The 24458-nt window shown below is 47.0% G+C and overlaps 1 protein-coding gene across 2 annotated transcripts in view; it reads right to left on the reverse strand.

The window, feature by feature from the left end:
• Positions 1-24458, reverse strand: part of Ptprn2 (protein tyrosine phosphatase receptor type N2) — a 733386-nt gene that overhangs the window by 655292 nt on the left and 53636 nt on the right. The window lies entirely within an intron of this gene.

A 24458-nucleotide genomic window follows, 5' to 3' on the forward strand; every position in this document is an offset into this window, starting at 1 on the left:
CCCCTGCCCTAGCCACACAGCATTGCTGAGATGACCACCCAAGGAAGTCCCAGGGGCTTAAGACTAAGCTCACAGCTAGCAGCATCATGGGGCAGAAGTACACACAACAGAAATGGACCAGACATATGTGCACACAGAGATGGATGCTGGCCTACATCTACCCTCATGCTCTACAACTGTGCTCCCATGCTCTCTCTACAGCTGTGCACACAGGATGGATGCTGGCACCTGCCCCATGCTCTCTCTACAGCTGTGCACACAGGATGGATGCTGGCACCTGCCCCATGCTCTCTCTACAGCTGTGCACACAGGATGGATGCTGGCACCTGCCCCATGCTCTCTCTACAGCTGTGCACACAGGATGGATGCTGGCATCTGCCCCATGCTCTACAGTTGTGCACACAGGATGGATGCTGGCATCTGCCCCATGCTCTACAGTTGTGTACACAGGATGGATGCTGGCACCTGCCCCATGCTCTCTCTACAGCTGTGCACACAGGATGGATGCTGGCATCTGCCCCATGCTCTACAGTTGTGCACACAGGATGGATGCTGGCATCTGCCCCATGCTCTCTCTACAGCTGTGCACACAGGATGGATGCTGGCACCTGCCCCATGCTCTACAGTTGTGCACACAGGATGGATGCTGGCACCTGCCCCATGCTCTCTCTACAGCTGTGCACACAGGATGGATGCTGGCACCTGCCCCATGCTCTCTCTACAGCTGTGCACACAGGATGGATGCTGGCACCTGCCCCATGCTCTCTCTACAGCTGTGCACACAGGATGGATGCTGGCACCTGCCCCATGCTCTCTCTACAGCTGTGCACACAGGATGGATGCTGGCACCTGCCCCATGCTCTACAGCTGTGCACACAGGATGGATGCTGGCACCTGCCCCATGCTCTCTCTACAGCTGTGCACACAGGATGGATGCTGGCATCTGCCCCATGCTCTCTCTACAGCTGTGCACACAGGATGGATGCTGGCATCTGCCCCATGCTCTCTCTACAGCTGTGCACACAGGATGGATGCTGGCATCTGCCCCATGCTCTCTCTACAGCTGTGCACACAGGATGGATGCTGGCATCTGCCCCATGCTCTCTCTACAGCTGTGCACACAGGATGGATGCTGGCACCTGCCCCATGCTCTACAGCTGTGCACACAGGATGGATGCTGGCACCTGCCCCATGCTCTACAACTGTGCACACAGGATGGATGCTGGCATCTGCCCCATGCTCTCTCTACAGCTGTGCACACAGGATGGATGCTGGCACCTGCCCCATGCTCTCTCTACAGCTGTGCACACAGGATGGATGCTGGCATCTGCCCCATGCTCTCTCTACAGCTGTGCACACAGGATGGATGCTGGCATCTGCCCCATGCTCTCTCTACAGCTGTGCACACAGGATGGATGCTGGCATCTGCCCCATGCTCTCTCTACAGCTGTGCACACAGGATGGATGCTGGCATCTGCCCCATGCTCTCTCTACAGCTGTGCACACAGGATGGATGCTGGCATCTGCCCCATGCTCTCTCTACAGCTGTGCACACAGGATGGATGCTGGCATCTGCCCCATGCTCTCTCTACAGCTGTGCACACAGGATGGATGCTGGCATCTGCCCCATGCTCTCTACAGCTGTGCTACATGCTATAGAGAGGCTTCTGCAATGTCAGTGACCACCATGGGCAATGACAAAAGAGGAAACAGAAGACATGAAGAGTGACAGAAGAAGGGACCTGCACCTAAAGAGAACACACACAGGTGGCGACCCTCTCCCTGTAGCTGAAAGAGACCTTGATAACCTCTCATTAAATAGGAAGATGAGCCAATGGTAAATGTTCTCACCCAGTAGGGAGTAGGCAGCTGGCTGCTATCTTACAATGTGCCAAGCCACCTTGAACACAAAGAAGGAATGGACATCATCTAGGCAGGGTCAAGGGTGGGCCATGAGAGAGGCCTCTATCTATACTTAGATGAGTGCCTCCTCTTAGGGATACAATCCTATATTCACACCTGTACCAGTGCAGTGATAGGAGCCCACAAAAGCTGGTGTGCTCTGAACATGCATATCTTTCAACAACAAAGCCTAATGCCTTCGTGGCTGTTTCTCTAGCAGTCAAACTCCTATGCATCTACCAATACCCATTCAAAAGTCCCCCGTGGTATCCTCCCCACAGGCCAGGCAAGTGAGTCCGTCCATACACCACATGGGACCTGCCACAGTGTGCAATGATTATCAACTAAAGGGTGCATCATCCTCTCAGGAGTGAGACTCTTGGGTCCTTCTTTGCATCTTCTGTCCATTCTTCCATGGCTGCCCTTACATCTAAGTAAGCGAATGAGTGCAAGAAAACTGATAAACTGAGAGGAAATTACTCATTTCAAAATGACTGAACCATTAACTCCTTCCCACATGAGCTGATACAATTACTGATAGCTGCAGGAACCAATGGCATTTAGCAAGCATAGGTGGAGCAAGACACAGAACCAGGCTCACAAAGGACACACAGATCTGCAATTCCCAAAGCCAGTGGCCTGCTTTCATCCTTAGGGTCGCTCCATTGACCTGCCAGAGGAGAAAGTCATGGCTGGCAGGTTACTTGTCTTAAGAGGACTCTGGGTCACATGCAGGGGAGCTGGGCCCACACAGTCACTTATTCATCCTACTCCGTGTGCACTTGAGACTAGCAAGCTCAACCATAGCAGCCTCTACCCTAAGAGATGCCATTTCTTCAAAATAATGGTATAATCTTACAGATTATGTATTTTCACCTCTAAAGCACATTTTAGCACATCTGTGTCATACCTTTAGCCCTGAAGCAGCTCTGCTTCATCTGTACCTCCACTCCCAACGACCTACAGCCTCACGACACCAGGGCCATCCCCTCATCTATACGCATTGAATTCAAGCGGTATTTTAAGGAAGGGCAGCTGTGGCTGCAAGCCTTTTAAGGGTACTGGGGCATACCCAGTACCCATACAGGGGACATCTCAGAGCTGTAGGCCTAGGCATCATGTTGACTCACATAAATCCCATGCCCTACTGTGGTCAAGTGGCTTCTCTGATCTCAGCACTGTAAACAGGAAAATTAAGGCCAGGTTTGTCAGTTTCTGAACTGCTCCTATCTGACTGCCGATTTTCCCCTCAGTGACGTCAGCAGAAATGAACTGTGGGAGGCTCCCATCAGTCTGATTGATACCTGTCTCCTCCCAGGGTACAGAAGTGCAAGGGCACCTTAAGCTGGAAGACAGGCTAGGGCAGTCATGTGCCACTGCTCCACACCCTGCTCCGCACCCTGGTTCCAGAAGTTGGCAAATGGCACTGTTCCACACCACGGTCATGGCCGTGGGTATATGGTGCTGGTCCACACCCTGACCATGGCCGTGGGCATACGGCACTGTTCCATACCCTGACCACGGCTATAGGCATACATCGCTGTTCCACACCCTGGCTGTGGCTGTGGGTATACAGCACTGTTTCATGCCCTGGCCGTGGCCATTGGTATGCAGCTCTGGTGAGCACCACCACAACCCTCATCAGTGTCTACAGGAAGACTGAGACAAAGGCAGGGTAGCAGGCACAAGTGCAGACACACAGCTCAGTTAAGGGCTTCCCCACAGAGTTCTATGTCACGTGAGATGGCAGATGCCAGAACACTCTAGGAAAAGCATAGGCTTCCTGTATCTGCCTGAATCACACCAGACAATTAGAACTGATGGAACAAAACGGGCATGACATTCTCCTGTAAGATTCAGCTACACAAGGCAGCCTGGCCCTAGCATCTGCCCAGCTAGAGGCATTGTGGGAGCCTAATGAGCCTGTGCCTCAGGAAGATCTGCCAGAAGGAAATGGAAGAGCAAGAGTTCAAAGAGGCATTCCCAGAGGCTCAGAGGACACTTATCTCAAACCACAAGTCACAGAGGGCTAATTACCTGTTACTTTATGTGCATCGCTATATGCCCTAAAATCAATGAAGATATATTTCATTGTAAATACCAGACACAGGTCGGAACGGGTGTGAGCCGGTTTGAACCGGTCGGAACCGGTCTGAACCAGTCTGAACTGGTCACAACCGGTCTGAACTGGTCTGAGATGATTTGAACCAGTCGGAACCAGTCTGAACCAGTCGGAAAGGGTTTGAGCCGGTTTGAACCCGTCAGAACCGGTCTGAGCCGGTTTGAACCTGTCTGACCAAGTTTGATCCAGTAGAAACTGGTCGGAAGCAGTTTGAACTGGTCTGAACCTGTCTGAGCTGATTTGAGCTGGTTCAGGCCCAAGCTGGCTCAAACTGGTTTGACTGGTTCAAACTGGTTCCAACCGGTCCCAACCGGTTCAAGCCGGCTCGAACTGGTTTGACTGGTTCAAACCGGTTCTGACGGGTCCCAACTTGTTCAAGCCGGCTCAAACTGGTTCCGACTGGCTCAAGCCGGTCTCAGCAGTTTGAAGTTAGAAGTTTTTAAAATTAAGTCATTTGCTGAAAGCAGTATTATATTTTCAAAATTCACAGTTCTTTAATCACCTCTTGATTGGATAGTATTGTTTGATTGTATTGGTCGTGGAAGTTAGTCTCTGAGGGCATGAGCCATTAGGAAAAATATGGTTGCTGTCTCATGGTTATGCTCTTCACACTAGCTGTAGTAACACTCACATTTGTCTACCCTCTAAATGTAGCACGAATCCTTACATGCAGATTAAAATGTAGGGTGATTAGAATTATTTTGCTTCTTGTTTGTTTGTTTGTGTTTTTTTGTGTTGTTGTTGTTGTTTTTGAGACAGGATTTCTTTGTGTAGCCCTGGCTGTCCTGGAACTCACTCTGTAGACCACGCTGGCCTTGAATTCAGAGATCTGCCTGCCTCTCCCTCCCTGTCAGGCACCACCACTATCTTGTGGGGTAATCAGAATTTGGTATTTAGATGTTTCATTTATTTCTGGCAAGCTTCTGAGGTTCTAATTAATCAAGAGAGAAAAACTGTGGAAGAGTACCAGTGCCTTCTTCAATATGGGATGTGCTGTCTGCATCTGGCTTCATCTTATGGTTGGTCTTGTTGTAGGTGCCCACCAGCTGACCTCTTCTCCCTCGCAGTCAGAGTCTCTGCTTGCCATGTTTGATCCATTGTCTTCACATGATGGTAAGCTTGTGGCAAGAACTTTTGGACTCTTGTCATAAACAGAAGCAAGATACTGCCAGCCTTTGTTGAATAGTCCCATGCTGTCTGTAATACTTCTTTGTTGTGTTACAGGGGCCTCTGCTGTGGTAAGGCTGAAGGTTCACTACACCCGACCCTCGCACCCACCCCCGGATCCTCCAATCCTGGAAGGTGCAGTAGGAGGGAATGAGGCCAGGCTGCCCACCTTTGGTTCTCACGTTTTAACCGCAGCTGAAATGGAGGCATTCAAGCAGAGGTATTCTTACCCTGAGAGACTGGTTCGTAGCAGGAGCTCTGACATAGTATCTTCTGTGCGGTGGCCCATCCCATGAGTGACCCCAGTTGCAACTGACGTTCTGGGAATGACGAGCTCCCTCAGCGGCAGCCACCGGTGCTACTTCTTTGGTGGCTGCACCTCACTTATCACCTTCTTCTCTGAGTAAGGACTCTTCAAGAGGAGAGGTATGGGACACTAGCCCTGGAGAGTTTTCGGTCTCTGGCCAGCCAGTGTTCTATGTGACGGGTTCCTATGATGTCTGAAATGAACATGGCCTGTGAACTGAAGATTGAGGATGACTGTGATTGTGATTAAAGATGAGCTGTCATGCTCAGCGGTGGTGGTGCACACTTTAATCTCAGCACTCGGGAAGCAGAGGCAGGTGGATCTCTGTGAGTTTGAGGCCAGCCTGGTCTACAGAGTGAGTTTCAGGACAGCCAGGGCTAAACAGTGAAAAAACCTTTCTCAAACAAAGAAAAAATACCCTGTTAGTCTAATCATCCATTGAATAGATACAGTCCAGCTTGGTTCTGTGCTCATCTTAGATCTTTTCTCCGAGCAGTCCTGTGTCCAAGAACACCTAGGACTGACTCCTACTACTCTCTTGAGATATTAAATGAGGTATGCCGTTTTTTATTTGAAAGTCATAAAGTTGGGAAGACAAAACACTTCTTTCTCAGCCCAGTCCTTTTCTCCCTCTTTGTTGAGTTTGTTGTACATTTCCAACAGATGACACATTTGTTCTGATGCTGTCCTGCCTGTGATCCCACTCGTCAGCACTCTGAAATCTCACCCCAACTGTGTCTCCCCAACCGTGTCTCCCCAACCGTGTCTCCCCAGGTCTCTTTTCATTTGTTTTATTGGTTTGTTGTTATTGTTCTTGGTTTTTTTTTTTGAAACAGGTTCTCATTATCTATCCCAAGGTGACCAGAAACTTATTATGTAGACCCGGCTGGTATTGGATTTGTGATAATTCTTATGCCTCTGCCTCCTGAGTGCAAGCGAGCCACACCCCTGCCCCACGGTCTCGAGCAGCAGGTCTCCACAGCCACTTGTCACCAGTCCTTTCACACTTTCGCTCTGCTGCTTGTTCAGTTTTGTCTTGGCCAGTCTTTCACCCTTTAATTATTTTAAGATTGTTTTTATTTTATGTGTGTGTGAGTGTTTGCCCAGATGTCTGTCTGTGTACCATACATATAGAGTACCTGCAGAGGCCAAATTAGGGCATCAGGTCCCTTAGGACCAGAGTTACAAATAGTTGTGAGGCAGTATGCAAGTTTGGGAATGGAAGCTGGTGCGCTTCCAGTACCCTAGCTGCTGAGCTCCTACGCTGCATTCTCTGTCTCTTCCTAGAGTTTAATTTTTCTCCAAGGATCTTTAGGTCCTTTGGTCAAAAGTAGTTTTTAGAAACTGAGATGAGTCAAAACTCATTTCTGCAGCATGTTACTGCTCAGAGCCTCTCAATGGCTACAGCTAGCTGATTTGTGTGTGAGCCTCTGTGTACCTCCATATTCATTTCATCTCTATCTTTCTCGGCGCAGAGGAAGCAGTGAGTGCACACTGAGCACTTGGTTTCAGTCTAGAGAAAGTTTATTCTGTTTCCCTCCTTCCCACCTGCTTTCACTCTTCAATAGTGAGAAACTGCTTTTGTTATTCCTCATGTCTGTAAACGTGTAGACAAACATTCCAGCACCACCTCTAGCTCATGTGTAAACGTGTAGACAAACATTCCAGCGTCACCTCTAACTTTCCTGCCACATGAGCCCCGGTCTCTCTGATTGCAGGAATCACCTGCTCTTAAGTGTTTTTCGTAGTAATTTTACCCTCTCCATTCACATGAAGCCTGTGAAGAGATAGAGGCTGTTAGTTACAGAGTAGAGAGCACTCAGGATGAGACTGGACCTGCTCCAACAGCCGAGAACGCATTTTTAGTCACAATTCTGTAAATATAAGAAATGGAAGTTAAGAGAGTTTCTGAGGTCACATAAGCTAGTAGTAGAATTACTGGCCCTGTCCTTGAACGTGAGCAGAGTTGATGATAACTGTATGACCAAAGGCAGGTCTAGGTTTGATGGGCAGCTGTGCCACACGCAGGCTGTGTACCTTGAGGAAGGTCACCTCATTTAGCTTCATGTTTCTCATCTATAGAAAGGATTTAGGACAGGGCATGGTGGCACTCAGTAGACAGAGTTAGATGTCTGAGTTCGAGGCCAGCCTGATCTACAAAGTGAGTTCTAGGACAGCCAGGGGTTCACAGTGAGACCCAGCAATGGGGCGGGCGGAAGGACTTAAGAACATTGACTATCATGGTAGGTCATCCAGAGATAAGGAGTATCACAGTAGAGGCTGGTGTCCCGCCCTGGAGTCGGAGACTTAGCTGCTCCAGTGTGTTCCACCCAGCCGTGTTCAGGGACACGTGGCCAGATGAACAGATGAACACAGATGAACAGATGAACAGGCCCTCAGATGAACACAGGCCACCAACCAGCAGCTCACAAATGATCTACACCTAAAGTCAAATGTCAACTGAGGCAAGCAGCTGATCCACAGAGAACACCCACATGAGTCACACACACACACACACACACACACACACACACACATACACACACACACACACACACACACACACACACACACACCTATAACTCCTTAGTTTTAACATATTGTCCACTCTTCCATGAAAATATGTGACATTTCAAAAATTCTCAAACGGCTCCTTCAGCTGACTACCCTAGAGCAGGGCATGGAGCTCAGAGAATTCTTTCTACTTGTCCACTAGGCTCCCATACTTCAACACACACCATATGGATGTGTGCATGTGGCTATACATGTGTACATATTGGTGCACAACCACATGCACATTCATATATGTGTATATACATGCACACTTAAATAAGCAATGTATGCATTCATGTACACTCCCACATGGACATTCACATAAACATATATTTGTTCACACTCTTATATATACATCCACATTCATATGCACATACATACACATATGTTTATACATATATATGTGGAAATACACTTATGTCAACACACACATAGACACAAGAAGTCACATATATATATGCACACATTATACTCACACACATGCATATTTATGTGAATCCACACATGCACACAAACATGCACACACATATGTGTGCACTAATCCATGTGTATATTCATGTATGTACAAACATATACATCTATGCATGTACACATATGTGTACTGATCATCTTAGCTTTAATTCTAATTACCTGTGCTTTCTTCAAAATGAAAAACCATCCTTAGTCATCTCCCTGGTACCTTTCTGTTGTTGTTTTAAAAGCAAAATTGACCTATTTCTTCGGGACCAGTGTCGTTCTCCCATCCTAACTTCTAAGAGAGTTCTACCTTTTTATAGTAAAGAAGCAAATAAAAGTCACAACCTCCCTGGTAGACAGGATACCTGGCCATGACTGCTTGTGTAGCCTCAACCACGTGGTCTTTGTCCATGAGTAACACTTACCAGTATGCACTCATCTGCACAGCTGCTTCCCAGTTCTGGGCCCTATGACCTTGGCGGAGAAAAAGGACTTCAGATTCAGGGATCATCCCTCTTGTGGAGAGGGGGCCGAATTAACTACCTTCCTGCTCTCTATTTTGGCAAAAGCTCTGAGAATTATGCAAACCCACAATCACATACAGTCGTGAAAGTTTTTTTCAACCAAAGAGCATTAGAAATATATGGATGTAAAGCTGCATTCTCTCAGCAAGATAATAAAATATTTTCCCACTCAGGCATGTCATGTGAGCAGAATGGATGGTCCTGGGTCTCCTACAGAGCAGCTGGGGATTCTTAGAATCTAAGAGTGCTCTTACCAAATTTTCATAAGTGGGAACTGATAATTCTTTGAAATCATTTAGTATTGTAGCCAAATAAAACTTAACAAACCCCATCTGGTGTGTGGATCACGTAGCATGAGTTAATAATGAGTGTATCACTGTTTTCCCAATGGTAACCATGCACACATAACAAAGTACTCTCATGCATCCATTTTCTATCCGTGTTTCCCTTTCGCAGTCCTCTATGGCAGTCCCTCCTCCCTCTCTGCAACTTGGTCCTCTTTGAGCTGCCCCTCACCTGGCAGGAGCAGCATGGGCCAGAATCTGTGAAGGTGCCAGAATCCATTAGCAGACAGGCACGTGGTAAGGTTAAACCTGTCTCTCAGCCACTTCACTGAGCCTATTCTCAATGCAGTAAAGCGCTGTTGAAAGCTGACTCTGAAGAAACACAAAAGATGATAAATCCACCTGAGGGATAGAGCCCATCAGCTCTGATTCAAGGGACTCCACATTATGCATCCATCTCTGGATTGGAGGTGGGTCAGCCTGATCTTTTGGTGTTTGATGTCAACCTGGAGTGTGTTTTGTTTATTCTCATTAATCTGAACTACTCTACATTTTCTGAAGATGCTTTCCTGGTTCTCAGGCATCTACACAGAAGTCATCTAAAAGCTATGTCAATGTGCACCCTACATAGGTCTGAAGTCAGCCTTGAGATATTCAGAAAGGCAGCCCACAATCAACAGGCCTGTCCCACAGAAGTCTGCATTCCAAGCTATTCCATAAACTGGGTCCTGAGCTTCAGGACTCCTCTCCCATGGTGGCATGTCACTACTGTAGGATACTTCTGCAATGGCCCCACCAATCCCCAATCACTCCTAATGCACAGTCAGTTCATAAATCCTTTAGCCGCTCAACTGGCTTCTGTATAAATGGATATCCTCAGCTTCAGCCCGTTCTGTACGCTTATTCTCTCCTAAACCCTGCCAGTTCTTCCCAGCTTCTCCAGAACCAAGCACACCTGCCTGCTCACACATAGGACTCAGTGTTATATGCTCTAGCAGAGAACCGCTCCTGGGGGAAAATGTTCTCGCCCTCTGGTGCTCACAGCCTGGGGATTCAGGACACAGGCTGAACAGGTGATCTGACTCATAAGGAAGTCACCTCTCAGGTAGCAAAGAGGCTCCCTGGCAGGCAGTCAAAGCCCCTGGTTCTGCACTGTGTGGGTCTATAACCTTGGCAACAGTTGTTCTTTCTCTCCAATGCCCTTTTGCCGTTAGATTTACCTGGAAGGGGCAGGTCCAGTTAAGGACCATGAGAAACTTAGTGCTCCTCCATCAGTCAGGTCCCAGGACCTCCCTGAGGGCGGCACAGCTCCCGAGCCTCAGAGTCCCAGGCAGCAGGAACCCTGACTGGACCATGTTCAGTCATGCCTCTTCCATTTCAACAATGAGTTTTCCATTCGAGGGGGCAAACCCTCTAATTCCAGAAGCTAGGAGCTGATATGGTTTCAGACTGACCCCGGCTAGTAAGAGGAGGGAGGTAGCTTCTGTGAAAGGAGGTAGAGGCCATAGCTAAGGTATTATTCCTGACAGCCACACTGTGGTAGACTGAGTGAGAATGACCTCCACAGGCACATATGCTTGACTATTTGGTTTCCAGTTTGTGGAACTGTTTGGAAAGGATTAGGAGGTGTGGCCTTGTTGGAGGTATACCACTGGAGGTGTGATTTGAGGTTTTAAAAGCCTCCAGCCACCCCAGTTCTCTCTCTCTCTCTCTCTCTCTCTCTCTCTCTCTCTCTCTCTCTCGCTCTTGTTCTGCCTCCTACTAATGGATCAAGCTGTGACTCTCAACTGCTCCTGACATCATGCTTTTGATCCATGGACTCTAACCCCTGAAACTATAAGCCGGTTAAACACTAGGCCATGGTGTTTTATCAAAGAAATAGAAAAGTAACTAAGACACACAGGAACACACAAGACATTCTGAATTATGAGTTAAACATCCACAGAAGCCTATGGAACCCATACAATAAGAGCCTGCATTTGATGGCATGAATGAGCACAAAGAAACCCATGCACCCTGACTCATTCAGCATGCTGGTATCTGTTAATGAATGCTAGTTCCTGGGGTTTAGCTCCAAAAGATTGGGGCTTCAGTCAGACACCCACTAGGGACATTTTAGGCTGAGTATATAGCTCAGTTGGTAGAGTGCTTGTCTAGTGAAGCCCTGGGTTCAATTCCCAGTACCACATAAAAGTGGGCAGGTAGTGGCACATGCCTGTAATCCATGCTCCTGGGAGTTGGCAGCAGGAGGATCATAAATTCCTGGTCACCCTTGGCTACTGTGGGGACCCACAGAAGTGGGTCCCTTCCACCTTGACCACAAGTCAGAGTTCAGGCCTATTCCTGCTCCTTCAAGGATATGACAGGAGGCTTGACCCAGGGAGTGGTTGCCTACAGGATGCTTGGCCTAAGATGTTGTCTTGTATAGTCTGCCTAAACAACAGAATGCTTAACTCAGGGTATAGCTATGTGATGCTTCAGGTATTGAAGAGGTAATTACTCTGTTTGTTCTTTGTATCATGTTAAAGCAGTCTCTTGCCTTCTCCCCTTTTTGGATTGGAGTATATAAACATATGGAAAACAAACATGGGCAAATTCAGTATCCACTGAATTACCCTTCCAGTCCTATTCTGTGTCTCTGTTCCTTTTCTTTCTTATTTCTGTTCCTCCTGCCTAAAATTTCTAATCTTCATGCCCCTACCTTGGAATGTGAGAACCCCATTGAGACTGGACAATGTGGGACCCCGACAGGCAACCTGATGAACTTGAAGCCAAACTGGGTTACATAAAACCCCATGAAGAAAAGAAGAGGAGGATAAAGAAAAGGAGGAAAAGAAGGAAGAGGAGGAAAGCATCCTTGTCAGGGGAAGCATCACTGGTAAGAAGGAAGATGAGGTCGGGCGGTGGTGGTGCATGCTTTTAATTCCAGCACTTGGGAGGCAGAGGCAGGCGGATCTCTGTAAATTTGAGGCTAGCCTGGTCTACAAGAGCTAGTTCCAGGACAGGCACCAAAGCTACAGAGAAACCTTTCTCAGAAGGAAGAGGAGGAGGAGGAGGAGGAGGAGGAGGAGGAGGAGGAGAGCATCTCCCTGGTCAGGGGTAGCATCACTGGTAAGGAAGAGGAGGAGAGCATCTTCCTGGTCAGGGGTAGCATCACTGGTAAGGAAGAGGAGGAGAGCATCTCCCTGGTCAGGGGTAACATCACTGGAATGTTGTCTGTCCTTGGTCTGTTAGAAAATCCTATGCTCCTCCCTCTGCTCAAGTGAGGGATGGGAGGTGCTATCATTCCTGGGTCATATGTGACAATGCTGCTCAGCCTTTTTTGAGGAACACACACAGACTTACAATCCGACAGACTGGTAGTGCAGGTAAGCCCTACCAGCCCCTGCTGCAGTGTCTCTGGTGGTTCTTGGTGATCTCTGCACTCAGAGACTACACTGTGCATCACTACACCTGTCATCCATCACAGTAAGTCAGCATGTGGGACTGCTGTGTGTCACTCTAAAGCTTTGAAATGATGATGATGATGATGATGATGATGATACAGTAACTATGCTCAAGCCCGGAAAAACCCCTACCAACACCTGCAGAAGACCCTTCAACACAGACACAGTCAATAGAAATTCTTAATGCCCATCAAGACCACCCCTTTTCCTCCTACTAGAAAAGCTGAGGATTCCAGGGCTGGCACTAAGAAATTTTTATTCTATATCTTGCATATCACCATAGAACCTTCATCTGGTGATGGATGGAGATAGAGGCAGAGACCCGCATTGGAGCACTGGATTTAGCTCCCAAGGTCCTAATGAGGAGCAGCAGGAGGGAGAACATGAGCAAGGAAGTCAGGATCACGAGGGGTGCATCCACCCACTGAGACGGTGGGACTCACCAAGGCCAGTTGGACTGGGAGTGATGGAGCACGTGATGGACACTCTGAACATGGCTGGCAATGAAGGCTGACTGAGAAGCCAAGGACAATGGCACTGGGTTTTTATTCTACTGCATGGACTGACTTTGTAGGAGCCTGTTTTGTTTGGATGCTTACCTTTATAGACCTGGATGGAGGGGAGAGGACCTTGGACTTCCCACGGGACAGGGAACCCTGACTGCTCTTAGGACTAGAGAGGGAGGGGGAGGTGGGAAGAGGGAGGGGAAAGGGAGGTGGGGAGGAGGTGGAAATTTTTAACAAATAAAAAGAAAAAAAGAAACTTCTATCCTAGGAACTGTAAGACATAGAAAGAAAAGGAATAAAGATGTGAAGATTAAAATCACCTCACTTCATTGCTCTAGCTAGGAAGGGAGTGACCTGGATCCCATGACAGCCCTGCATCTGCTGTGAGCACCCACACCCTCTGGCACCTTGAAAAGAATGAGTTGTGATGCCCATAGGAGCTAAGAGCAGTGGTCCAGCCAAGCCTCAAGCAGGGACTGCTGCCTGGGTGTTACCAAGCCTAATCTTAGCATTATCAGAGTAAGAGGTCCAGGCTACTAGGACCAAAATGTTCTCAGAATTCTCACACCCACACATTTACAAATGTTCCTATTAAAATAAGGATGCGTTGTATCAGGCTAGACCTCCAGGCAAGGACGGAAGTGGATATGCGTCTATATCACAGGCCCCTGCTCTTGAAGATCCATGAAAGGTGATATTTAAAGCCCAGGAACCCAGCTTCTCCTGTCTGGGAGCTCAGACATCTTCATGCTTGTGAGTCAGAACACCAGCTCTTTCCACCCAAGACTCAGACAAAATTTGTGGCTGAAATTTCAAAGGAGGAGAAGGCCACTCCTAGCACCAAACTGGTGGCTCCTTGGCCTGGTGGGTCCTTGGCAGGGCTGAGAGGCCTGTGGGGCCTGTGCTTACTTCCTACCTCACTTCTCCATATGAAGGTCAGGCAGCCACTGAGACAGACTAACCCATTCCTACACAGAGGAGGAAATTCCATTTCCACAGCCCAGATGACATTCATGCCCTCAAGATTCCCCATACTCCCACATCCTGCAACTTCCCATTCCCTATTAGCTAAAGAGCCATGGTGAGTAGCTGCAACTTTTGCTCAATCAAAGGAAGAACCCTGACCCTACCTGCCAGTGAGCACAGTAAGAATGTGTGCAAGACATGCCATGGTAGGGGCTCAAGGGATGAGCCTACCATTCCCTGCCCAAAATGTTCCTGCCTCTAAGACTAAATCCTAGGCCAGGTCAGCGAAAGACTGATCTCCAAACAACTAGAATATTAGGGGACATTTGAAAGAACAGTAAGTAATAACCTTTATTCTGAGGAATAAAAAGTCCTTCTTGAGACTCATTCTGGACTGGGAAAGGAAAGAATTGGCCATTTGAGAAGAAACCAAGAAGCAGGACAAGCAAAGTCAATACCTTGATGAGTCACCCCCTATCCTGAGTCATCTCTTTGACTTTACTATCTACATAGCCAGCTTATGAGGGCAGAGGCCCCAGCAAGGACCCAAATGGACAGGCACACTTGGACAGACATGCACAGACAGGCACACATAGACAGGCACACACAGCCTAGGGACCTGGGTCTCTGAAACATCAGACACTTGGGCCATTCTTCTCAAAACTTGCTGGATCCCAACTAAGGTGCTGGCCAGACTCAGAGGACTCAGATAAGGACACCTGAAGTAGCCTGGCTATTATGAAAATTCCAATCACTTCCTCAAACAGAAGACAATTATGCCAGCAAATATGGCTTTGAATTCTCAAGCTGACCAAGAAGATCATCATGCTTCAGGAGGCAGCTGAGATCTGGACACCAACATCACCAGAAAACTCTGTGGTTTTGCTTTAAGGAATAAGAAACCAAGCCTTTATCCATTCTTCTATTGAAAGGGTGGCACATGTAAACTTTAGAGTTCTACTCAGCGGTAAAAAACAATGACATCTTGAATTTTGCATGCAAATGGATGGAAATAGAAAACACTTTACTGAGTGAGGTAACCTAGACCCAAAAAGAGGAATATGGTATGTACTCACTCATAAGTGGATTCTAGCCATAAATAAAGGACATTGAGCCTATAATTCATAATCCTAGAGAAGCTAAATAAGAAGGTGAACCTAAAGAAAAACATATAGTTATCCTCCTGGATATTGAAAGTTGACAAAATTGCCGGGCAGGGGTTGGGAGCATGGGGGTGGGGGTGAGGTGGGGCGAAGGGGAGATGGGGGGAGAGAAGGGAGAAGGGAAGGATGGGAAGAGCTTGAGGGAATGGAATGGTTGGGATGGAGGAAGGTTGGATATGGGAGCAGGGAAGTAGATATCTTAATTAAGAGAGCCATTTTAGGGTTGGCAAGAGACTTGACTCTAGAGGGGTTCCCAGGTGTCCAAGGAGATGTCCCCAGCTTGTTCCTTGAGCAGCAGAGGAAAGGGTTCCTGAACTGGCCTTCTCCTATAGCCACACTGATGAATATCTTGCATATCACCGTAGAACCTTCATCTGGTGATGGATGGAGATAGAGACAGAAACCCACATTGGAGCACTGGACTGAGCTCCTAAGGTCCTAATGAAGAGCAGAAGGAGGGAAAACATGAGCAAGGAAGTCAGGACTGCGAGAGGTGCATTCACTCACTGAAGACGGTGGGACAGATCTAATGGGAGATCACCAAGGCCAGTTGGAATGGGACTGATGGAGCATGTGATCAAACCAGACTCTCTGAATGTGGCTGATGGTGGAGTTTGACTGAAAAGTCAAGGACAATGGCGCTGGGCTTTGATTCTACTGCATGGACGGGCTTTGTGGGAGCCTTGTTTGTTTGGATGCTCACTTCCTGGACCTGGGGGGAGTGGGGAGGACCTTGGACTTCCCATAGGGTAGGAAACCCTGACTGCTCTTTGGCCTGGAGAAGGAGGGGGAAAAGGAGTGGGGAGAGGGGAGGGGAGGGAAGTGGGAGGAGAGGAGGAGGGGGAAAATTTTAATAATTAATAAATAAATAAATAAATAAATAAATAATTCTTTAAAAAAGAAAACCAAGCCTTTTACTTTAAGTAATTCCCTTGGTTTCAAGTTTTTAATTACACAGTCTTTACATAATTCAAAAAAATTTAACTCAATTCAGAGTATCTATCAGATTTTTTTTCTTTTAGAACACAGGCAGGCATTAGCAAAGTGGTCTCTGGCACTGTATGCTTCAGGATGTGACATGGGACCTCCTGCATCTATTCTAAGTAGTGGTGCTTTGTTTGTTTTTCTTTGTTTTCACTTTTGTTTTTATTTATTCTTTGCATCTTTCACATCTTGCATCTCCATCTCATTTCCCCATTCCTTCATATTCACCCTCTGTTCTTGCAATATCCCCCACCCCAAAATAAAATAAAATAAAATTTAAGAGAAAAGAAAGAAAGAAAACTCAATCTTATGGAAGCTGTGACACAGTGAGCCACACAGCAAACCCTTTTATCCGTATAACTTTACTTCAAGTGTTCATCACAGAGTCATTGGTCTGGTTCACCGCCTCTGATTTCTGCTACACTATTGATGCTGGGCCCTCAGTAGACTTCCTCCTGGTTATCCTGTTGTTGCCCTGTGTTGCAGAAATCCTGCAGCTTTGGATCTTCAGGACCAGCCCCGTCACAAGCTCCAGCAGATCACAGATGGAGTGGATGTTAGGGTGGGCCAACTCATAACCCTGGTTCTGGGCCAGGGTAGTGGCAGAGTTGGTCAGCCCAGCAGCACTCCCCTGTCCTCATCACCAGGGTGAGTCCTCCTGAATAGCCTTGTCAAGGTCAACCCTTGCAGTGATGAGCAAGGGTCAGGGCCAGTTCCCCTGCTTCCATGTCCTCAGGGTCAATTCTCCCACACCCACACCTTCAGGTTTAATGACCCCAGGACCAGGTCTCTGACCTGCCTCAGGCACTGATGGGCAGGAAGGGGGCATCTCTCCCCAACCCATGCTGCCACATGACAGATGAGTAGTGGAGACAGCTCTCCCACCCTCACAACCTCCGGGCTGGCTCATCCACATCTCCACCAACAGAGTTGGCTCTACTGTGCTGCTCAGACGAGGTGCAGGGCCTGCTCTCCTGGGGTTTACTGTTCAGATGGGGTGCAGGGCCTGCTCTCCTGGGGTTTACTGCCCATGGGGTGCAGGGCCTCCTCTCCTGGGGTTTACTGCCCAGATGGGGTGCAGGGCCTGCTCTCCTGGGGTTTACTGTTCAGATGGGGTGCAGGGCCTCCTCTCCTGGGGTTTACTGCCCAGATGGGGTGCAGGGCCTGCTCTCCTGGGGTTTACTGTTCAGATGGGGTGCAGGGTCTGCTCTCCCAAGTGTGGCACTGATAGAGGTATTTTGAGTAGTGTTTGGTTCTTTACTTTTGTCATCAGATAATTTCCTGAAAGAGAATAGTGTTTTCAAAGGGACATTTACTAAGTGATTCCTTTGGGAAATGAAAGCATTTTTAAGTTTATTCTGTAAATTCAGACTTTCAAATAAAAGTTAAAAAAAATACTGGATGAAGAACTTTGAATATCAAAAACACTGCAGAGGTAGGTGCCACGCTGCAGAATCAGAACATAAGACTCAGAGTACTTCAGCTGGAGAGCATCCCAGAGCTATAGAGAGGAGACCTGTATCAAATATGAGACTGGATGAAGTCTAATGGATGGAAAGGCCAGTTGCTGAGGTGGGGCTTTCATGGATTCTCTGACATGATTTCCAGAACCCAAACTACCTGTCACGCTGGGCTTTTGGCCATACTGGACAAACTTGCCCCCTGTGGAAAAGGGAAAGTGGTGTTGGCTCTAGGCGTTACTTATTCCACGACCCTTATGTTCATGGGAGATGGTGACGGAATCCTTCAGGAGCCCCGAGGGCTTGCATCACCAGACCCTCACCCCACAACAGCACAGCACTGCTCACACTGTAGTATGCACAAGAACCAGCTGCAGGTGCCAATAAAGGTCAGTTTGGTTCCTGAGGCTGCGGTCAGGCTTATGTTTCCAGTCTACATGCCCCATGCTCAGAAACACGATATAGAATGAGTAAATAAATCTATTTAAACTCTTGGTTCAGCACATCACTAAAGATTACATTATAAACTAATAAGTCCTTATGATTCATTTTCTAGATCTATATTTTTGTATTTTTTAAGGAGGGACAGTCTAATTGAGGCAGGGTCTCCTGTAACCTCAAACTCACCACATAGCAGAGGCTGGTCTTGAACCCCAGTCTTCCCACCTCTAACTTCAAACACTGTGGTGACAGATTTGTGCTCCCACATCTGGCCTACATCCAACGATTTAAGTAGCCCAGTAACAAATGATACTCTTTGCTTGATCTGTACTAAACTATTTATGTAGGGGGAAATCATATCCTAACTAACCGACTGATAAGAAGGATGAGGTTAGATTTCTTTGTGATAGGAACCTCTCTCTAGTTCCCCTATCAACCAAGTTAAAACAAAGTTCATATTCAAAAAGATGTAAAACTTCAAGAGTAGCAAAGCCATCCTGGAATGATACAAATGACATGCCATTCAGTCTTTCTAGACCTGTTTATAAAAGGCATTATTGGGAATATTTTGTATTATAAAGTCAATAAAATGTACAAATCAGAAAAAAATTAAAGCATTGTCCATCTCCCAGAGACAGCCTCCTGGTGGTGCTTGGATTTCTATCCGCTTTCTTGCATGTACACACACACACACACACACACACACACACACACACACACACACCCCATAACCTACACTTTGGATTCTGGCATAGTGAACATCCTCTGACTTCTCACAATTATGAAGCTGGAAGAAAACATTAGAAGCCCTCTAGCCTTCCTTTCTCTTTCCAGTTATGAACCGTACTCACCTGTAACCAAGTTCAGGAAGATGAGACTGAGGGGAGAGAGGGGATCATGACTTTGAGGCCAGGCTAGACTACAGAGTGATCTCCAGGTAAATGTAAAGCACATATTAAGATTCTGTATCAAAAAAGGAACAAAATAGAGCTATAAAGGTGGCTCAATAGTTAAGAAAAAGCACTCACTGCCCTTCCAGATGACCCAGCAGTTTCAAGTCCCAGTCCCTACATAGCAGCTGATAACTGTCTGTAACTATAGTTTCAAGTGATCTGGTGCCCTCTTCTGGACTCTGTGAGCACCAACCACTCACGTGGTATATACATATATACACATAAAATATCATTTTAAAAAGAAGCAAACCAAAGTAAAGCAATGATAATGATTGCCCAGGACCTGAGGACTACTTCTGCTGGAAACATCACCTCTTCATTGGGTTTGCAGGTGTCTGCTATATGTCTTGAATGAAATGAGAAGGCATGGCATCTCTCTCTACATGTGTTTTCAGCTGCTTTCGGATCCCACTTAGCTCTGCACTAGGCACATGCTTGTTTGACTTACTTACACAGAGATAGTTTGGCCTAGTTTGACTAGAAGGGCCTAGTCCCTTCTTAATGGTGGTTTGAATAAGAATGGCCCCCGTTGTCTCATATATTCAAATGCTTAGTCACTAGCACTAAGCTAGCACTATTTGAAGAATTAGAAGGATTAGGGGGTGTGGCCTTCTTGGAAGAAATGTGTTTCAAAAGCCCATACTAAGTCCAAGTCCTCTCTCTCTCTCTCTCTCTCTCTCTCTCTCTCTCTCTCTCTCTCTCTCTGTCTCTCCCTCCTTCCCTCTCTCTCTTCTTCCCTCCCTCCCTCTCTGGATCAGAATGTAGCTCTCAGCTATTGCCCCAGTACCATGTGTGCCATCCTGCTCCATGCTCCCCTTCGTAATGATAAAGGATTAAACTTCTGAAACTAAACAAGGACCCAGTTAAATGCTTTCTTTAATAAGAATTACCTTGCTCATGGTGTCTCTTCACAGCAATAAAACAGTGATTAGGACACACTTCTTTCCCTTTCAACATGGAAGATATCTACCAGCCACCAAGGAAAGGAAAACCAGGACACAAATGGATAAAAAAGTGTCACCCAGAAAAAAAGCACAATACTCCCTCCCTGAGCTGCCCTGCCTTGTTCCCTCACTCTCCTGCCTTGCATCTGTGACTCCCACCATTGACCCATTATTTCCCCAACTACATTGGTCTTGGAGATGCTGCTTTTCCAGAAGATGAGTTCTGGATTTGGTGTTGGTGACAATGAATGTTAGACATTTCTAAGCATTATTTCTTCACAAGAAAATTCTCTACTTTGCCAATTCCCTCTTAAAGAAGCTCTACACTTATTTCCCACTAAATATTATGCTGTAGTCAGTAATTGACTGTGGGTGGTTGGAGATATCTCTGATTTTATACTCTTAGAATAAACTTTCAGTCCATAAAGGCAAACATGCAAGACTGTAGAAAGGTCCACCCAAACTGCTCTGCTGCCAATTATATGAGTAAGCCTTGACTTCTCAGCTTCTAGGTTTGATGAAAGCTGGAATATCCCTCCCTTCTCTCCTTACACAATTGCTGGGAGAATGCCAACAAAGAACATAAGTCAAAACCTTCCATAAACTCAGAAGCCCATGGAACTGCTGTTTAGCACATACCATTCAGGACACTTCTCTTTTTTCTGCTTGGATCACTGGGCATGAGTCTGAACCATCAGGTTTTAAAAAGATGCAAATAAATTGAACTAAATGAGTTCACCAGGCACTTCTGACAGAATGAAACTCCCACACAGGCTGTATGTTAGCACCTCCCAGCGCACCTTAACGCCACACTCAGAGCCACCAGGATGGATTCACACTTTGCCATCTATGCACATGCAGAATTCTCTCTGCAAACACATTCTCATGTGTTCTTTCTCTAATGATACAACATCTAATTCTGCATAGTGGACACTCTGTATTTCCTAAGTTATCTATTTTGTACAAGAGAAAAAAGACACGGGGCTATTCTTGGTCTTCTGAAGTTAATACTGGTAAAAGAAAAAAGTCTTAAACTAAATGCAAACACATATTTGGAAAGCATACATTCCTTCTTCTACGTCTACCCCTGCCTCTCTGCCAACATCACATGCCTTTCTGAACCTATAGTCCCCAGAGGAGGGTGAGAGTCACCCCCAGGACAGCCTGGTCCAAGCCCACCTAGATCCAAAAGTATGCCTCACATGTGTGTGTATTGTAATTGTTCATATGCTCATATGTATGAGTGCATGCGCACATGTGTGGTTGTGAGTATGGCTGCCAGAGATTAACCTCTGGTGCCATTCCTCGGTCTCTGCCTCTCCAACACTACATCACAAGCTCACCTGACCATGCCCAGCTTTGCGGATTCTGTTGTTTGTTTAGTTTTGTTGGCTTTATTTGACTTGGGATTGAACTCGGTCCTTGTGCTAGCCTTTGTGTTCGTAAGGCAAATGGCTAATCAACTGAGCTATCTTCCCAGCTCACAACACAGCATAGCTTTGATGTCCAGGGCTGTTTGCTACTGACTCCTCACCAAGTAGGGGATTCCTACATTGGCAGAAAGGCACACTACAGAAACTCGCAGTGTCTGCTGGGGAACATCAATTAGCAGGCGAGTGAGGACCCAACAGCACTGTGATTAAGGAGAAAGCGAAGGTTCTGCTGACCGAACGCTGAAGGACTGGGGGGAATAGTGTCCAAGCTACAGCAGCCAGGGTGGTCCACAGGGCACAGCCTCAGAGCCGAGGGTGAGTCATGGAAACGCTGTTCCCATGTTTGCACAGAAAGAAGCAAGGGACCCGAAGCAATGGGAGCATCTTCAATAGCAGGGCCACAAAGAATACACTTGTCTAAGGCCTTTCAGACTTTGAATGGGTATTTTGCATCAAGGCCTAAGAAACACACATTTTTTATTTTGAGACAGGGTCTCCTGCTGCCCAGGATGGCCTTGAGTCACTAGATAGCAGAAATGACCTTGAACTTTGGATCCTCCCACCTCTACCTCTTACCTTCCGATCCTCCTACCTCCTACTAAGGGGGTGTGGGACTGCAGGAGTCCCTTGCCGTGCCTAGTTTGTCCAATGCTAAGAACCAAGCCCAGGGTTTTGCACATACTACAGAAGCATTCTGCCAACCAAGCTATATCCCCAGCCCAACTACCTTTTTTTTCTTATACATAAGATATGGTATTTATTATCTTTATCTTTTGCAGTGCTTGGAACTAAACCCCAACTACTTTTTAAAGTTAAGTTTTGCTCTTTTCAGTGCTGGAGATTTAACCCGGGGCCTTGTGCATGCTAGGCAGGCACCCTAGCAGGAGGAAGCTCCATCCCAGCAGCTAGAGAGTATCTTCTTTAGAGGATAAAGAACTTGACGCTAAGGCTACGAGAGCCCACTCTCTTCCATGTGGAAGAGACGGCATCTGAATATCGTAAATACGTGGGGATGACCCAATGGAGGCCCTGGGAGCCTTGGGAGGGGAGGGGCACCTCCCTCTGAGGGAGTGATTAATGTACCTCAGCTTGCATCAGGGACAGTCACTCAGCAAAGCCCCAAGCTCGGTGGATAGCCGCTGAACAAGGGAGTGAATAAGTGAATACTTTCACAAACTCTTAGCCCATAAAGGCCTCTGTATCCAGAGTCTACTCTCCTCTTCTCCCAGTCTTTGGCCTGAGGCAGGCCCTCACTCTCCAGCTTCACCTCCCAAGATAGCCTTTCAGCCTCCCCATCCCTGTCTTCCACTTTAACTCCCCTGTTCTCTTCACACTGCAAAGGTAACACTGCTCATAGCTGGAGAAGAAACGGTCACAGCCTAAGAGAAGATGGAATGAAGAGCAGAAGGAAGGAAAATGGTGAAGACAACACCGAGCAGCTCAGACCATAAGACAAACAGTGGGCAAGGATGCAGAGGAGCTATTGGCAGGGTAGATCAGTCTCACCAGGGATTAATCAAAGGGATGCGCAACTTCCTCCCAAAAGCAGTCAGTCGTCCTGGTGAAAACCAAGCACTACCAGGTCATCCCACCAGCAAGAGATGTGCAGTTTACAAAAATTCCTCTCAGCTAAGGAAGATGCACTCGCAACTTGTAGGTGAAATTTGGAATGTATTGTTAGTCAAAGGGGGAAACATTTGCTCAGGACCAAGGGCCAGGATGACATGCATCCTTGACCCTCTGCTGTCCTACCGCACTAACAGCCATACACTATTCTCCCTCCTCCCCTTCTCCTCAAGAGACTTCTGGGTGTGCTAATGTGCTCAGCATTGGCTCTAGAAGAGGACATCACTCAAATCCTTCCACTTCCCACATCACTCCCAAGGCCTAAGAAAGCAAGGAGGCTCACAGATTTCACTGAAATGGGTTGACAGTGCTGCCCACTGAGACAGAAAGTTACCTGTCTCATCAGTTTACCTGGAAGCTAAGAGAAAATCCACAGAGGGAACTTACGGTTCTCCTGACCCAAGTGACTCACGTAGTGAGTCTCTACTTAGTCTAGTTAGTCAGTCTCCTGCTGAAAACAGCAGCTATAATTTCTGTTTTACTGAAGAAAAGTGAAAATGTATGTCTGCCCCAAATGGCGTACCGTGGTCCCTTGGATAACCACGATAACCAGCCAGAGGCCACTGCAACCCTGTGATCCCAGTTAAGCACCTGTGCCCTTGTGTCAACGGCTCAAGGAGCGGTTGTCACAGCACTGGGGAACCCGTATTAGATGCACATGGTGAGTGGAGAGAAATGTCAGTCTGAAAACTGTAAAAGAGGCAAAATTATAGAGACAGAAAAATATGAGTGACCGCCATTGTTCGAGGAGAGGATCTGGGGTATAAATTGTGAAGCACAGAGAACTTTCAAGGTGGAGAGATTGCCCCACACGTGACTGTAACGCATATGTACTAGCAGTGTGAGCTTGCCAAACTCAGAGTCCCACAGTACAGAAAGAGATCTTAACATATGTGAATTTAACAACAAATAGGCAGTGGGGACCCCAGGTTGGAGCATAAACTGTGGCAAAAGAATCTATCCATATTACAGATTGTGACGTGTTCTACAGGGTGAATACGTGGTTGTCCATTTAACTATGAAAACTAGTAGGCCCATAACACTAAGGCTAAGTGAAGCTGCACACAAGCGTTCTACTCAAGCTGATGAAGTGTGTCCAGAGGAGTAGAGACCAACAATGTTGATAATGCTCATGCATACTGGGATTGAAAATAAAACAAGAGGGAGTCATTGGGTGTTAAAAATCAGGATCCTAATTGGGGGGGGTTGCTTGAAATGTAC

This window comes from Myodes glareolus, chromosome 11, assembly GCF_982192425.1.
Source record: "Myodes glareolus chromosome 11, mMyoGla1.1, whole genome shotgun sequence".
NCBI classification, from domain to species: domain Eukaryota; kingdom Metazoa; phylum Chordata; class Mammalia; order Rodentia; family Cricetidae; genus Myodes; species Myodes glareolus.